This window comes from Podarcis liolepis, assembly GCF_965112155.1.
Source record: "Podarcis liolepis genome assembly, chromosome: 2".
Classification (NCBI taxonomy): Eukaryota; Metazoa; Chordata; class Lepidosauria; order Squamata; family Lacertidae; genus Podarcis; species Podarcis liolepis.
Window position 1 is genome coordinate 94021032 of NC_139555.1, and position 16455 is coordinate 94037486.

Here is a 16455-nt window from a genome sequence, read left to right on the forward strand (position 1 = left end):
TTTTATTTGATACAGTTAACCAACTGGCATTAACCCAAAAAGCACTCCACCGTCCGGCACTTCTCTTTTTGTGGCTATTGTATGTATCTATGCACTTGGATAGATGCCTCCTACTATGCACGTTATTACTGACACAACCTTCCAAACTTCATTTGCTGGCAGACTGAAAGTGCAATGCCAAAAAAAGTTCACTTGGCTCTCCCTTCAGATAGAGTTTCCAGATAACTATTCATTTGGACAAACAGGTTTTGCCAACATGGGAAATTAGATACCTGTATGCCTGCAAGGTCTTGTTGATACTGTTTGGTATTCTCTGTTTAATAACCTGACTGATATCAGATCTTCTCATGCCAGGCAGACATGAAAAATCAAAGCTGGGCAATCCAGCATATGTGTACACTGCAGAGATTAAGAATCCTTCTGCAAGACGGAATTTCATACATGCTCTTCAAAGTATAATGACAAGAAATTTTTAGGAATCAAATCTTTTTTCAAATAATTGACAGCACTGTTACTTTTTTAATTTACTGTTGATCTCTTCTTTCTCTCATTATTTTAATATGGGTGTATACAGTACTTTACAGACTTACGTTTAAAAAAAGTCCTAGTTCCCTCCCCTCCCCCCACTTCATTCCGAGGAGTTTATAATCTGAGAGTGAGCATGTATAGTGACCCTGTCCTTTTTCCCCACCTGGGACCCAAATTTATGAGCTTACTATGGAACTGTTAAAACAATATAACAGTGCTTTCGGTGGATGGTGTGGATGTGGCTCAAATTATTCAGCATCCATTTGGATTCAGCATCTCTTTGCTGGGCATTTTTATCTTGCGAATACAGTGGTACCTCAGGTTAAGTACCGTATTTTTTGCTCTAAGAGACTCACTTTTTCCCTCCTAAAAAGTAAGGGGAAATGTGTGTGCATCTTATGGAGCGAATGCAGGCTGCGCGGCTTTCACAAAGGCCAGAACAGCAAGAGCGATTGCTGCTTTCACTGCGCAGCGATCCCTCTTGCTGTTCTGGCTTCTGAGATTCAGAATATTTTTCTTGTTTTCCTCCTCCAAAAACTAGGTGCATCTTGTGGTCTGGCGCATCTTATACAGTGAAAAATACGGTACTTAATTCTTTCTGGAGGTCCGTTCTTAACCTGAAACTGTTCTTAACCTGAAGCACCACTTTAGCTAATGGGGCCTCCTGCTGCTGCCGCACCACCAGAACATGATTTGTGTTCTTATCCTGAAGCAAAGTTCTTAACCTGAAGCACTATTTCTGGGTTAGCGGAGTCTGTAACCTGAAGCATATGTAACCTGAAGCGTATGTAACCCGAGGTACCACTATATATGTTCTGGCGAATCATTCCACTACTTGCCTCTTTACTTTGCTTAATATTTTCAGTCTGGCCCAACTTCATTGATATATATTTTTTTCAGTTTGAAAAGAGACACATGGCAACTTTTGACCTCTAGAGAGAATTGGCATCTCTATGTCAAGGCCAGGCTTATCGTTTGCCAGCATGATGAGGCAGTTATTTCAGGCAACAGAAACAAAAGGCAGGAGGAGAGGAAGGAAGACCATTCCTTGGCCATCCGCCTTTGCTGGAGGACAAGAGTGTGCATGGCACACAGCCTGTTGTGCCACCTAAATGGGCCTGCTGCCCTCAGGTGCACAGCCAAGGTCTCCCCACCTTGCTTAGTTAACCATTCAAGGTGTTCTTGCTAGAGAGGAAATCTGAGTCCTTTTAATACAACTGCCAGTCCAGTCTGTTTCTGTGTCTGGAATGTAGGAGCATCTTGTCCTCAGGCAGAAAAATGCCTTGTGTTGCCCCTGACCTCAGTACAGTGGTACCTCAGGTTACATACGCTTCAGGTTACAGACTCCGCTAACCCAGAAATAGTGCTTCAGGTTAAGAACTTTGCTTCATGATGAGAACAGAAATCGTGCTCCGGCGGTGCGGCGGCAGCAGGAGACCCCATTAGTTAAAGTGTTGCTTCAGTTAAGAACAGTTTCTGGTTAAGAACGGACCTCCGGAATGAATTAAGTACTTAACCTGAGGTACCACTGTATTATAATGTTTCTTCAGGTATATTGCAAAAGACAATTTGAATGAATGTCTTCTTCCATTATTTTTTCATACCTAGGTGCAATTTGTTCCATGAGTTAACGTGCTGAGAGATAGAGGAGAAAAGCAGATATCTGATAATATACTTTTAAAAAAGAAATGAGGGTGCAGAGAAGAATTAAGCGCTCAGCATAAAAAAATATTGCTGCTGTCAGTGCTTTAGTAATGTGGTTACAAATAATTCAGTGTATAATCTGCATCTTTAGTCATGTGAAACCTCTTCCTGGAAGCTGGGCTGTGCATCCATCTGGTCTCCTGCTGATTTGAATGAAGCTCTGCTTAGATATACGGAACATGGGCCAACAGGAAGCCTCTTACGAGACTGGGAACCCATTGAATCATCTAAATTATACCACCATTACATCTGCGCTGTTGTCTTGTCACCTACATAATATATACAGGGCATTCTCTAGTCTTTAACAGAGCCCATTGAAAAGTGTCTTTATGTTGATCAATGCATATTCCATTTTCCAAGGCAATATGCTAAGTATCTTTGTGGAGAATGGTGCGTAAGACATCTTGTGGTGACAGAAGATGTGCAAAAATCATCAGAGGTATCAAAGAGACTGGGGTTTCCCCCTCTATCCTGACTGCCTTGAATGGTTAACTGAGCAAAGTGAAAGGAACTAAATTAGGGGCCTATATCGCAATGCATTTGCTTGGCTATTGTACAGAGGCAATTACTGCAATTGCAGGCAGAAATAATCAGGCATCTGTGCATGCCAGTAGACGTGCATAAAAGCATGCAGAAATATGGGGTGAGGGGAGAGGAATGTGCTTTTACACAGTTTCTCCTTAGCTTCATGAATATTGAGCCCTAAATCCAAGTTGTCCAATGACAGCCTTAGAAGCATGCATCATTAAGCCAGAAATTCCTTTAATGGGGGTTTGCTTCAAATGCAAGCAGACATGTGTAAAAGCACAATGTAATTGTCTTAAGTAATTCCCTCCCCACCCCCTCTCTCCATTGCCAGGGACTTCATTTCATTCTAATTCTTTAGGAATAAACGTAACTTTAAAAAATGCCACTCTTAGAGCTCTCATAAATGAAACATAAGGGTTTTTTTGTGTGTGAAGTAGAATTCACTCTCCCAACAAAGCAATTGTGTTGCATCAGTTTTATCAGAGTAATGTCACTCTTCTTTGTGAGCGCCAGAGATAGCCTAGGAATGCAGAAAGCTGGACCATTTTTCCATCTAGTTTAGTGTTTTCTGAACTGACTGGAAAGTAGCTATCCAAGGTTTCATACAGAAATCATCCCTTTTCAGCCCTACCTGGAGGAGTCATATTGTTGGAGGACACGTTGCGGGCTATTTAGCCCAGTCCCCTGCCTGATGCAGGAAATTCAGAGCTAAGCCATGCCCCCCAGACAGCTGCCCAGTGTCTCCTTGAAGACCTCTGGTGAAAGTGAACCCTCCTGTAACTTCTTCTGGTCCTGTCCCCTTGGGCAACAGAAAACAAGGCTTTGAATCTTCACTGTAACAGGCCTTCATGGATTGGAAGAGGTCTACCGCTTCCAACACTCAATCTTCTTTTCTTCTGGCTGAACTTAGTCAGTTTCTTCAACCTTCTCTCACAGATACCGCTTCATTGCGCTCCTTTAAACCCACTCAAATTTGACTACACCTTTCTTAAAGGGCAACATCCAGAACTGAGCACGGTACTCCATAAAACAGAATAAAGTGTAGCACTTTTTCTGACTTGGAAACTGGTTCCATTAATGCTGCATTAACCTTTTTTGCAACCACGTCACATTGTTGACTCACGTTCAACCTGTGATCAGCTACACTCCTGGGATCCTTTTTATGTATGCTACTGCCAAGCCAGATACCCTCCTCCATACTATATATGTGCATTTGGTATTTTTGTAATTGTTGGGGGGGGGAATCCAGTTTCAAATAAAATCTACCAATAATAAAAACGTAATGTCTTACTGCTGGTAATCCTGCACAAACCAATACAAATACCTTATAGCCAGTGGCGTAGCGTGGGTTGTCAGCACCCGGGGCAAGGCAAGTAATTTGCGCCCCCTAACCCGTGATGTTGTAACCCCCTAACCCCCCAGATGTTGTGCCCGGTGCGGCCGGCCCCCCTGGACCCCCCACGCTATGCCACTGAGTATAGCAGGCCTGAATAATTTGTGACTTCCCAGCCCCCAGGCTTGCGTTATGCCTGCCAGGTAGTTTTTAATATGCAGCTGGCAGACTGCATTTGGATTTTGGGGTCACATGTTGTGCAGGCTTAGACTAGAACCTTGGCATGATCTGAGCCATTTAGGGTGGAATCCACTCTTTTATGGAAAGACTAGCCTCTAGAGTGTCCAATTACACAGTGCCAAAAAGGAAGAGAGGAAACACATCACCAGAGAAGAAAAAGAGTGTGTATATTTGCATGTGCTAATTCATATGTATTGCTAGAAAATTATAAATCATTGTTATAATTTAAAAGCAAATACAGAACATGCCACCAAAGTGGAGAAGACTGTCAGAACCACTGTGACCAGTGGTTATTCTTCTGTCTGGATACTAACTCTTCATGTGCAATATCAAGGCCCTTGATTTCCTTTTTATAGTTCTTTATCTTTATCTTGGACCTGACAGCCCTTCAAACAGAGAATAGTAGGTGACAGACAGACACACACACACACACACACACACACAGCCATTAAGGTTCTGAGATCAAAATAAATCATATGAGGTTGGGATGGGTGGCAAGCAAGTGGAAATTCTCCCCTCCAACAGTGTTAAAATTCTCTTTCTATACTTCACAGCCAGAGATATACTGTCACTAAATATGGATGTTGTACTTCAGACTGCTGTTTTCACGGACCATTTAGCTTAACCAGGTAAACTAGCATTTCCTTCTCTTAAAGCTTCTGTCTTAAAAGTGAATGATCCCATGTGTTTGAAGCCTGATAGTACCTTGCTTTTATCTATTCTCCACTCCATCTCAAGGCATAAAAACAGCTTTTATGCCTCTCACACAAATCAGCCTATTTATGACTTTTAAAAAATATAATCATTAAAGTCATCCTTCATAAAAAAGACAACCCATTCACTGAATCATTTCAATTTACCTTTATTTTATTTTTAGTTCAGCTCCTGCCCATACTGTATTCTTGGGGAGCCTGAAACAACCAGAATTGCATGAAATATACCCAAGAGTGCATAAACTGCTTCTTGAATGAACCTGCGTGATCATTCCTTCGTTCCTTTTATGTAGCTGTCAAGGAAAGGTTGGACAGAAAGGAATTCCATGTACTTCCCTCCCCTCCTGAGATTCTCATTCTTTTGTTTCTCCTCCAGGGTAGATAAGGAATAAAGTACTATGCAGCCTGTAGCCGCTTACTTGCTCAATATTGTTGTTCATGAGCCAGAAATGGTTGGGCAGCATTGATCTAGTGTTTAAGGTCATATTTTGCCATTTTTCAAATGAAGGTCCTCCAGCGGAAAGTAATAGAATTTCTACCTAAAAATCAATGTTAGGATGTGGTCTAGATAGAGAGATGTGGATTGGCTCACTTAAACAGTTATCCCATCGGAATATAGCAACGAGCTGTGCTGGTTTCAAATATAGTGTCATTATGGTTTTGCCGAGCCACAAAGTTATCTTCTTTCTAAACAAAGCTTCAGTCCAAATTGCCGTGGAAACCGACGAGTTGCCTTAAATCCCATCTTTGTCTTCAGTCGGCATTGCTACACAATTTCACCCCATTTTCTTTTGGAAATTTAGATCTTTAGCATCCCTTTTGGGGAAGACAATACAGAAGATGAGTCATTCAAGAAATCAATCTCAGTCCTTGGGACTAGCCAGCTAAGGTCCCATGTCGTATGAATCCCAAGCTGTGCCAAGCTGCCCTGTTATAATTTGGGCAATCACTGAACTGCATGCTCCATGCTATGTTCCATTTACTCATAATGAAACACCATGTAACTCAACATGACCTAGCAGGACCTCACACTTCAAGACAGCATGAATGAACCATTTCAAAAGCACAGAGTGGATGAATCCCTCCGGTGGGATTTCTCCCACTGCTACTTGTCTTTCTGCAGACGTCTGACTCAGAAAGGACAAATATGCAATTATGACTTATTATAAAGCACTGGAAACATTTGAATGGCTCCAGATTGTCACAGATTTCCAGCAAACAGCCATCAGTCTTTTTCCTTCAAATATATTCTGTTACAAAGAGTGGTACAGAATTCCTCTGGGTAACGTATTCTTGCCGGGGCGGCTTTTGTACTGACAAAAAAGTGTTCCTTTAACAAAAACAGAATTTCCTCACTTGCAGGAGAAATGCACCCAAAATTTGTAGAATCACATCAGGTTGCTAAGCAACCAATAGTTTGCCTGTGTCACTCGTTGGTGATCAATTCAAGTCATTCATCAAGGTCTAAAGCACCTTGTAAAGGAATCCCAATACATTTTGTTCCTTGGGAAACCTCCGTAACTTCTTGTAACGCAAGAACACACTGGCTCTGAGAAGATAAACTTTGTAGATGCTCTTTTGATGAATGTGATATGTTAATTCATTATTCTTTAAAACACTGCTAATGGGAAAAGCAATAATTAACCACATCAATGTAACACATGTGAGATAAACTGGAGTAATTAGTACTGTTTTGCAATAGTTCCTGTCCTCTCCCAGTGGGGAAATTAAAAATAAAGAAAAGCTGGGGAATAGAGAAGCTTTCTTATCATGCCCACTATTCACAACATCCTTGAGACTACCTTAAAGCTACTTTTTGCTGGCTTGCCCCCTCCCATCCAATGACAGGTGATTCATTAAGCATTTCAGTGGCAAACAAAATGGCTGCAGTTCAGACTCCACTAAATAAACATAAAATGCTTGCAAATAATCTCTTATTTATAAGAATACTTATCTTGCGGCTTTCTGGAATAAATAGCAGGGCTATTATGTTTTCACTCATTATGTTTAATTATCAACGTAGCACATGCTAAATGCCTGTAATAATTGCACTCCTCTGAGTGACAGCTACTATGTTGAATAGAAAACTATAATCCAAAGAACCACAATTGAACGTATGTACAGTATCCTAATTTTCTTGTTGCAAGCCCTCATAAAGAATACAACTATTCATTTCTTGGCAGCACAGTAGTACAGTAGAGAATTACTGTCACTGATGACGTAGGTAGTATGCTCTTCCATTTATGAATAAACTTTTACATACCCAAAGTACAATGCAAATGCATTGACTGTTATTAATGTTTCAATGAAACATTTTCATTTCATACTGAAAGAACTAGTCCATTGTGTTTGGAGCAACAATTAGTGTCCTTACTCAAACTGCTGCAACCAGAACTGAGGTGGGCATACTCCACAGGCAAGCCCCTGCCTCATGAAACCATCCAAGCAGCTGTCCTAGAGTAGACCAAAGACCCATCTAGCCTTGAATCCTTTTCTCACAGGTGCCAATCAGATGCCTATAATAGGAAGTCCGCAAGCAGAACCTGAGCACAACACTCTCCCCAGTTGAGATTCCCAGCAACTAGCCACACGATCCAATTCAATTCATGCTCTTAGCTCCTCACTCTCTCTTTCATTCCCTAAAACAGTGTTTCCCAACCACTGTTCCGCGGCACACTAGTGTGCCGCGAGATGTTGCCTGGTGTGCCGCGGGAAAAATTAAAAAATTCGAAAGATTTTTTTTTAAGTCAAATTTTCGATTGGGGCGCCGTCACTAGATGACCCCTGGGGTTCCCTCCCGCTCTGCGCCTCCCTCCTCCTCCTCCGGGGAGGCCCTTCCTGGGTTCTCGGCCAAGGCTTGGCGGCTGCCACTCACTCACTCGCTCGCCCACCCGTCCCTCCATCCCTGCACCCAGCCTCTCCCCCTCCGTCCCCGGCGCGGGGGCTGCCGGGATCCGTAGTCCCCTCGCCCTTGGGCTCCGCGCCTGCGCGGGGTGCGCAAACTACGTTTCCCAGCGTGGCCTGGCGGGCCGGGCGTTTTGTTTGAAGCGCTCTTCTCCCGGCCATGGAATGAACGCGGCGGCGGCCGGGCGGGCAGGGGCTCTTCCGCGCAGACCCCGCGCAGCCTGCCTGCGCCCCCGCGGAGATCGGGCGGCAGGATGGAGCCCGGGGATCCCCGCGGAGGCGGAGCAGCAGAGGCGGAGGCTGCCCCCCAGGTAGGGCTGCGTCGGGGGTTTTTTATTTTTGCAATGCTGCATCCGCGCCGGAGGGGACGCATCGGACCGCGGGGAGACCCCTTGGCGGGCGTGCAAGGCAATGCATGCGTGCAGGCGTTGCATGGAGTGCAGTGCAATGCAATGGCAACGTGGCACCCTGCATGCATGCATGCAACTTCCACCGGCGCTCTGGACTTGGCAGGTGAGGGGGGTCCCCAGTGGGCGGCAGAGAGAGCCGGGAGGGCGAAGGGGAGCCGGGGGGGGAGCAGCGCTGCTCCCCGAGCCGAGCCCGGGGGGAAACTTCGGCGTTGTTGTGCCGGGTGTTGGAAGCGGAGGCTGGCGGGGGCCCCTCACCTGCAAAACCTGGTCGCCTCTCATATATTTCGTGCATTGCATTCATCGCCCGCTTTCTCCTCCAAGGAGCTCCCAGGGGCGCGCGTTGTTCTCCCCGTGTTATCCCTGCAACAACAGCCCTGCGAGGTGGGTCAGGCGAGTGGCCCAAGGGAGCACCCAGGGATTGTCCTGGCCAGGTGGGGTGATTTGAACCCTGCTCTCTGCCCGGTCTTCGTCCTCATTTAGCCCCCACATGTGCATGACTGTGCATGACTGAGGTTTTTCCCCCTCGTCTTGGCTATGGTGTGAGTCTGTGCTGTTAATTAATGGGGTTCTGCCTTCGGAGAAGATGAGCCAGCCCTCAAGGAGGTGATTATGTAATTTGCTAGCAATTCATGTCCCTCCCGGCGTGACGCTGCGCGCTGACGTCACGGGGCTGTAATGGTGGTGTGCCTCGAGATTTTTTTCATGAAACAAGTGTGCCTTTGCCCAAAAAAGGTTGGGAAACACTGCCCTAAAAGACAAAAAGACCTTCATTTTCAGGAAGGGGGCACCAGCAGCTCAGACACAAGGAGTTCTGCTACATGCAGATTCCTGCCTATGCCAAACCTCTTACATCTGTAGTCAATAAAGTTGTGGCCCGATTTAACCCAAATGATAATCTCAGGGCTAGTATAGTTGCCATGCCTCTTATTCTTGGTGTTGGTATCGGGAAGTTCAAGGGGTAGAAGGGATGCTTTGTCACACAAAACTCGCATGCTCCAGGAATCCCTTGCTGATCTATACATAGTTTAGACATTTGGCTTGCCTTTTGAACCAGAAAAGAAGTCTCAGGAAATGGCACATAAATGTGTAAGTCAGCCACAACTTGTGATCTGGAAAAATCAATATTTTGTACCAGATAAATATGAGCTTCTTATGATAGCAGCAGCAGATGACAGTTGGCCATTAGCCACATGGTTCTTCAAGCGGTACTATCTAGAACAGTGTTTTTCTCTAAAAGATAACTATCCTGAAAATGCTAGCCTCATCAGCCCCCAAAGCATTGTAAAAACATGCATGCCTCAGTCCAGTAGTCTTGGGCATTTTACTTCAACATCAGGGTTACCTTAAGAATGAAATCAAATAGGGATGTGGGGGAAAGAGATGCTGGTCCAATAGTCAAATGGTCCCCTCAAGCACTCTTATCAAATGCTTGAAGAAAGGAACCCTTGAAGAAGAACTTGATCAGTGACATGTCTCCCTTTCCCATCCCCACAATTGAGAAGAATGATGGGGTATCAGGCAGCATGGGGTTCCAGCAACAACTGGAAAAGTCTTCTTGGTGTCTCCTGGTTCTAGAAATGAAGTTCAGAATGACATTTCCAGCTAATGAGAGGCTAGTCTGTCATTTCCTGCAGGAGTTCAAGGGCTTGTATGTCTGGAGGAAGAAAAGCATTAGGGGAAATAATTTCTATCAAGAGGGAAGCTGAAACTAAGCTCCTTCTTCTGTCACTGGCAGAACCTCCCCACTGGCATACACGTCTTGCTACACTGTTTCCATCTGGAAGGTGAGGGATTTGCTGCCCTTTGAGGAAGGGAAAGATTTGCAAAAAGAACTGAGGCAGACACTCACTCAAGTTGCCATCATGTAAGGTTTGGGATGGAGAGAGGTTGGCAGGCAGGCAGGATCTCACATGTAGTGGAAGCATTCATGCCTTGTCTTGCTCCTGATGTCGTTTCTGAATTTTGAAATATGGTTTGGGGGCTGGAGGAATGATATAGTCTCTAGTTTTTGTTTGGAAAACAGCTTGTATTAGCTGAGCCCAATTTGAAATCAAGCTGAGCCAGAGTCTACACTTTTATTCACCACGACCACCATCCTGCAAATGGATTTCTGATGGATTAGGTCAGAAGTGGAGAACTTCCAGCCTGGTAGCTGAAAGTGGTCCTCCCTGGCTGCTGGCTTCCTCCTCCTTAGTTTCAATTTTGCCCATGCAGAACTCAGGGATGAATCTAGAAGAAGTTGGCTCCAGCTGTCATTGGCTCAGGCTTCACCTACTGTTGGCCTTCCTGCTTTCTATCCTCCTAGTCCCAAAAGGCAAGAGCCACCAGTGACCATGGCCAATAATGAGGGATGATGGGAGTTGTAGTCCAACAATATCAGAAGGGAACCAAGCTATATGTTAGATGATCCAGACTAAAGTTACTTCCACTTAGGTGCAACTGAAATGAGCAGAACTTGATTTGATTAATGGCTTACTTTTCGCACTGATTTCAAGCAGGTGTGTGACAAAATTAGGGCCAAACTGACACATTGATTCTAAACATTAGCAACCGCACCAAGTTTTGAAAATTTAATAGCAGGTGCAGAAGAAAGCAGTTTTCATGGGGACCGCAGTGTGTAGGATGCTGTCAATGAACCATTGTGTCAACAAACTGCTAATAGCTTTGGGCAAGAGGGGGTTCTCATTGGCACCAATGGCAGGGTTTCTTTGTTTCTGCTAACCCTTATCCTGCATGAGGATCATGGCTGGGGGAGGAAAGGTTTAAACTTATCCTCCTCCTCCTGCACTACAGTCTGATAGGCAGTGCACTCCTCCCTTTCGCTGCTATTAAATAAAAAACAAATTGAGACTGGATTCAATCCAGTGGTCTGAGACACACACTCAGGGGCATCCAATTCCTTTGAGTTATTTAATGGATTTCCACCCTGCTTTTCTATTATAAAAAAGAAACTCTGCTTTCAAATCCGAGGCAATACACCCAAACATCTCAACCCTGTGTTAGGTTGCTGCCACGTTCCTAAAAAGCGTTTGAGGAGGGGGCAGAAGGGTGTGAAATTTTCACCCTGCCTTCTTCCTTCTAAGTTCCATTGCACAGTTCTGCTTCCCTTTAGGAGCCTTCAAGGCTGGAAGGAACTTCTGAAAGGAAAGCATGTGGGAGGAAGTGGCTTTTGGGAGGGAAGGCGGGACTAGTGTAGGGAGGGTTTATCCTGCCGCAGCTCAGTCCAATGTACAGGAAGTTGGCCATGCCAACGTTCTAACTCATAGGCCATACCACTGTAACATCTCAGGTGCTCTTCAGTTACAGAGGACACGGGTGGCGCTGTGGGTTAAACCACAGAGCCTAGGACTTGCCGATCAGGTTGGCGGTTTGAATCCCCACGACGAGATGAGCTCCCGTTGCTTGGTCGCTGCTCCTGCCAACCTAGCAGTTCGAAAGCACACCAAAAAAGTGCAAGTAGATAAATAGGTACCGCTCCGGCGGGAAGGTAAACGGCGTTTCCGTGCACTGCTCTGGTTTGCCAGAAGCGGCTTAGTCATGCTGGCCACATGACCCGGAAGCTGTACGCCGGCTCCCTTGGCCAATAAAGCGAGATGAGCACCGCAACCCCAGAGTCGGCCACGACTGGACCTAGTGGTCAGGGGTCCCTTTACCTTTAAGCACATCTGGCCTATTTGAATGAAATACTATCTTCATAAATAAGAGCTGTGCTCCTATTGGAAAACCAAACCAAGCCCTGCAAGATTGACTGCATCCAAAACATCCAGCATGACATAGAGTCATAGAATTGGAAGGGACCACGAGGGTCATCTAGTCTAACCCCCTGCAGCGCAGGGATCTCTTGCCCAAAGTGGGGCTCAGACCCACACCCCTGAGATTTAAGTGTTTCATATAGCACAAACAACTAAACGTATCTAATCCTCACATTCAGCAGCATACATCTTTGATTCGCACTTGTCGATGTCGAGAAACACAAAGCGACCCCCTTCACCCCCAGAGACTCAGGAAACGGTCTCTCTGATGTTTCCAGCGCACCGCGTCCACATGCAAACTTTCTCCAGGCGACACGGACACACGGGAGGGGAGAGTCCCCGCCCCCTTTCCCGGGACTGCACAATTGATCGATCTCTTGAGAGGCGATGGTGGACTTTAAACGTGAAATCCCCACGCCCCATACTTTGGCGAGTTAGAGCCACAACCTGAGAGCATCTCTTTCCTCTGTCTTGGATAGAAAGGGGGTGGTGCCTCAAGCGCACCTGCGCGCAGGAAAAGCTCCACACTCAACACGGCTCCATTCCGAGGAAATTCCCTCGCTCAACCCCGCCACCAACCCATGCCTTGGGAAAGCCAAGCCAAGCACTTGTTAAACTGCCCATGGCATCGGGCAGGGGAAGCAAACTGAGGTGGGGAAGGAGGGGGGCGCGGTTTTAAATGCAGCCCTCCAGGTGAGCCATAGGTAAGCCTTGCCTTTGCTCCGGCCACACCCACCCACCTCATCTCTGCATATTTCAAGGTGTGGGGAAGAAACGCCGCCCCATTCCCATATTTTGGAGACCCCGTCCCGGGCTTCCTCCTGTCACTCTCCTGCCCGTCCTGGACAGCCCCGGAGTCGCCTGCTGGCTCCGTCCAGGAAGCCAATGGCCATCGATTTCCCATCAAGGTGAGAGGGAGCGAGCAGCCCCTCCCCCCTCTTCTCTCACACTCTTTGCTCCTTCAACACCACCACCACCCCTCACCCGTCCTTTTCTCTCTTACCTTGCAGCCTGGGCAGCCCCTGGGGTGGGGTGGGGGGCGTGTGGACCTCTCCGGGAAGAGGCAGCAGGAGTTTGCCAGGGAGTCCGGCTCCGTTTTTGCTCGGGAGGCGAGCGCAGCACCAGGAAGCCCCGTCCCGGCTCACCAAATTAATCACTTTGCCTGCTCTGCCAAAAGGGGAAAGGAGGAGGGAGGGAGGGAGGAGGAGAGAGAGGGAGAGAGGGAGAGAGAGAGAGAGAGAAGAAGGGAAGAAAATATCAAGCGTGCAGAAAGGAAGAAGGGTCCCTCCGTGACTGGCATCAATATCTCCTTCGGCAGAGCTTCAAGGGAGCCATGGCAACGAGCCCCTAAACCTCCCAAATCTCTCCCAGCTCCACACACACACACACGCTGCTGCTGCTGCTGCTGCTGCTCAAGGGAGGAAAAAGACAGCCAGAGCCAACCCCCCTCCCCACTTTACACCGCTGCAAAGCTGGGAGAGAGAGCTGGTAGTATTCCCTTGGAAAGAGTGAGAGAGGGAGGGAGAGAAAGGTGGGTGGGTGATGCGTGTCTTGGGGCATCGAGGGACCTGCTCACCCTGTGGCGACCTGGAATGATGAAAGGAACGTTTCCCCGTACCTGGGAATCATGTGTTTAAGGGAAGGAGCCCCTGTTTAACCCATCAAAGTGAATTATCCCCACCCCCTTAACATTCCCGGGAGCACCACACGGAGAGACATACACACGCCTTCCAGAGTGAAATGTCTTCCCCCGATTTACAGAGGGCTGGGGAAGGGTTTACCTGATCCCCCTCCCACTGCAGCAGGTGTGAAACCCCTTCCCCGAACATAAACGGTCAGTGATGGTCACTGTCTTCTGGGGCGGGGGTGGGGGTGGAATGTGGTGAGAGTACTCTGATATACAGTATAACCATCCCAATTATTTATATATTGGATTTGTTTAAAAAAAGAAAAATGCGTGCGTGTGTGTGTGAAACATACAAATATGTCGAGTAAAATACACATGCACACAAATACAGCCAGGTGTGGAACTTCTCCCATTGAGCCATAAAAATTAAATGAGCTTTCCCTGAAGACACAAAACAAGGAGAGATGATCCCAGCTTCCCAGGTTTCCCTTCTGCCTCGAAACATAGAATGAAATGATCATTCCCTTAACTCAAAAGGAGTCAGACGCAAGGAGAAGACACCCCCAGCTAGATTAAGGGGGCAGAAGTGTGTGTGTCTAAAACGCCGGGTTATCGTTATTCGAATATCCCCTAATGGGTGGTAAAGTTTGAGATCACCCTCTCCCTCTCCCTCACGAGAACACACACACACACACACACACACACAGAGAGAGAGAGAGAGAGAGAGAGAGAGAGAGAGCTATCCTTGCCATGCTGAACCACCCTGCGTTACCAAGAGCAACAAGAAGCTCCTCCGGGAGCGCGCCGTACCTTGGAAAGGCAGCCGAGTTGTTCTTCTTCTTCAGAGCAGCTGCTTGCAACAGGGGAGAAAACGAGGAGGGGGGGCGAAGCAGGAGGGAAGTGGGCACCACCAGGCGTCTGATGGCTGGAGAAAGGTCTCCCTTGGCACTGGTGCCCTGCTCTCTAATCGTTTCACACACACCCCTACAAGCGCACGCATGCACAACTCCCCCCCGCACTCCTCCCCCCCTCTTCCTCAGGCTGCATGAGATAGGAGGGATCGCATGCCAGCCGCCGCCTCCCTCTGCCCAAAGGTAAAGAGGTCCAGTCCTGGCATGTTACTAGTGCCTCACACTTCCCCTCCCTGAACTCCTCAGGTATCCGCCACACCCTTCCAGCGAAAATGGGCTTAGAGAGCGAGAACAGCCAAGAAGTGCGGCTTGGAAAGTTCCCCACACTGTGGGGTGGAGGGTAGGAACTCTGAGAAATGGGGGTGGGAGAAGAAGACCCCTCCCTCTCACGGTGGGGGGGGGAGAAGTGGGAGATGAGGCACAGGGCATGCACTCTGATCAGCTATGTAGTAATGATGATGATGATGATGATAATATTAATAATAATAATAATAATAATAATAATAATAATAATAATAATAATAATAATGCCCCTCAACACCCAACTTCACCACCACCACAAAAAGGACATGCTGGAGCAATCTTTATACAGGGGCTTCTCCTCTGCAGGATGCAAGTAAAATAAATGCCCCTTTGTTCTGAACAAGTAAGTAGACTGCATCCAGTTTTGGATGCATGAGATATTTGTCAGGGCTAATTTTGGGATGTACTAAAACAAGTGACAGAGAATTGCCATTTGAAATACCCATTTTAAATAGCTACTTCAACTCCAGGGTGATTGGTTAACCACACAGAGAGGCTGGTGACAAAAACCTGCCTTTCCAAATTGCCGCTACAACCCATTGGTAAGAGATTATGTCATGCTAAATTGCTGCTGCAAACCCATCACTTTCTACCCTTCTCTGCCTGAAAAACAGGGGAATTTCTGTTGCCATATACTGAATTGGCCCACTGGTCTATTTAGCCCCATATTGTCCACACTGACTGGGAGCAGCTTTCCATGGTTTCAAGTGGGTGGGAAGGTGGGTGCTCCCAATCCTACCTGGAGATGCTGGGGATTGAACCTGGGGTCTTCTGCATGCAAGGCAGATGCTCTACCACTGAGCTACAGCCCTTCCCCATAGCTCAGACCCTGTTAAATGATCTACAGGCATTATTGTCCACTATGTTGATCAACAGAATTGTGGAGTGGCCAGCAAAACAGTATTCAAATGGTTGTAGGAAATGGAGAAATGACTTGCATAAAGTTGAGACCCACCATCAATCACAGATGTGTCAGGGACCCCTTCCCCCAAGCTCTTGGGATGCTTACAACCTTGTCTCCCACTTCCGACTCTCACTAATTTTGGTACTAAAACAGGATCTCAGTAGAAATCACAACAACCCTGTGATGTAGCCAATTTTAGTTTTCCTCTATTACAACCTCAGAATACACCCAGGTGACTAAGTAGACTTCTGAATGGCCAGCATTGGCATATGTTTGGTCCTGAGAAGCTATCTGCAGCCTTTGGTGCCTTCCGTCGCAAGCAACTGTGTTTCTGAATGGTCATTGCAACGCACTGGCATGGCTTGGATACTCCTAAACTATTCCCTTTTCAACTCTCATCTGCATAAAAATCAGCAGACTTTCTGAATGGGGTGCATTGCCTCAGCTGTAATTCTGCACACACCCCATTCAGAAACAGAAAGCTTCAGAATAAAGGCATACCTCCAGTTGGCCTTATGAATGTGTTATGTCATCTTGCAGTGAGTGGACTGTGGTTTAGCACCTTGCTATGAAAGCCTCAACATAAAACTCTACATTC

The 16455-nt window shown here is 46.7% G+C and overlaps 1 protein-coding gene across 8 annotated transcripts in view; it reads right to left on the reverse strand.

The window, feature by feature from the left end:
- Positions 1 to 14756, reverse strand: part of CHL1 (cell adhesion molecule L1 like) — a 192980-nt gene extending 178224 nt beyond the window's left edge. For 2 of the 8 annotated variants that reach the window (XM_083491207.1, XM_083491203.1), the window contains exons 1-2: positions 14550 to 14749; positions 13116 to 13274 (exon numbers count right to left, since the gene is read on the reverse strand). The gene's annotated coding sequence lies outside the window, so the exon portion shown is untranslated. Of the gene's footprint in view, positions 1 to 13115; positions 13582 to 14549 lie in introns of those variants that run through there. The other 6 variants (XM_083491206.1, XM_083491205.1, XM_083491208.1 and 3 more) reach the window with 4 other exon arrangements.
- Between the last annotated feature and the right edge of the window lie 1699 nt (positions 14757 to 16455).